The 1,327-nt window shown below is 45.4% G+C and overlaps 1 pseudogene; it reads right to left on the bottom strand.

Annotated features, from left to right (window-relative positions):
* Window positions 1-550: 550 nt before the first annotated feature.
* LOC124719592 lies at window positions 551-763 on the bottom strand (annotated as a pseudogene).
* Window positions 764-1,327: the final 564 nt, after the last annotated feature.

Raw genomic sequence — 1,327 nt, 5'->3', positions numbered from 1 at the left:
GAGTAAACTGCGACTCCTATTTGAACGCCGCTAGCTGCCAGGGCAGTGGAGAAGCCGTGAGGCCGCCCCACAGCAGCGTCAGGCCGGTGCGAGCTATACTGGCGCGAGCTACACCTAGCCGAGTGCTTACGTCGTCCACCACCTACTGCATATGTGTGTGTGCGTGTGTACACACGTATTCTGCGTGCGTGCGGCGGCGACGACGACGACGACGACGTTCGCGAGGAGCTAAGGTTATAACTCCAAACAATTTAATTAAAATTATCTGTGACCAGACCATAAGAGACGCTAACGAGGCATCCGAAGGCACTGTCCTGTGCCCCCATAAATTACCAGCCTAGCGTAATGCGGCTGCAAGTGCGGTCCGGCTAACCGCAAAAAAAAAAAAAAAAAAAAAATTACTTAAGATAATCTTAAATTAATTAAAAGAAATCGTGGTGTGTAAGCAACTAACTACTGGGCACATCAACAACTACGACAAGTTTTGCTACCAGCGGAATATCTGATCACTGCAGAATGTTAACCCATTTCAGGCTGTGTTTTAATTAATTTTAGGTGGGCCGATCCCGGCGGTACTGCAATGCCGGGCCAACCCGCTACAGAGGTGGAGCAAGCCCCTAGCACTCCGTCAGAAGCCAAAAATGAGTTTAATATTCTGGTCGTGTGATGCAGGACGTATCAGATATTAAGCTGATAAGAACAGATACTACACTTTTTTTCCCTCCTACCTCCCCTATAGCCCTACCTTTTCCTCTCCAAAAATGCCGCCATCCTCTAGTGTCGACGCAGCACGTAAAGCAGGGTGTTGTTAGTAGCAAGACTTATTGCCATAAACCGAAAATAAAAGCGGAGGCATACTCTGCTATGCCTCAGGGGGCGACGACACACTACTCAGAAACACACCTCCCTCTGCAGGTGTGAGGCAAGTGATGATTTTAAAAACTAAATAGAAAGAAATAAATAAAGACAGAAATGAAGGCAAAATAAAAAAAAAAACAGCGACGCAGCACACTCAAACGAACTGGCGAGATAATCCCATCGCCCATAGAATTAACAAAGTAATAATCCTCTAAGATAGATTATGCGTTTTCCAATTTTCCAATAATTTTTCATACAAGGTTCACACAATTCGCATGTTACCAATTTCCATATTATCAGTATCACAGAACAGTCTACTCTAGTGATGCCCAGAAGGCCAATATCAAATCTGGGGTATGGGTAAGTCAAGGGTAGTTTGAAAGTCCGAGTGACAAAGATCCAGGGGTACACTCAGGCAATTCTTATACGAGGTGCCTTAGATAGCCCGGAACACCTTTTGATAACCATG

The sequence above is a fragment of the Schistocerca piceifrons genome, chromosome 1 (assembly GCF_021461385.2).
Source record: "Schistocerca piceifrons isolate TAMUIC-IGC-003096 chromosome 1, iqSchPice1.1, whole genome shotgun sequence".
NCBI lineage: Eukaryota > Metazoa > Arthropoda > Insecta > Orthoptera > Acrididae > Schistocerca > Schistocerca piceifrons.
Note: the sequence above shows the minus strand (reverse complement) of the source record. Positions and strands in the feature narration are given on the sequence as shown.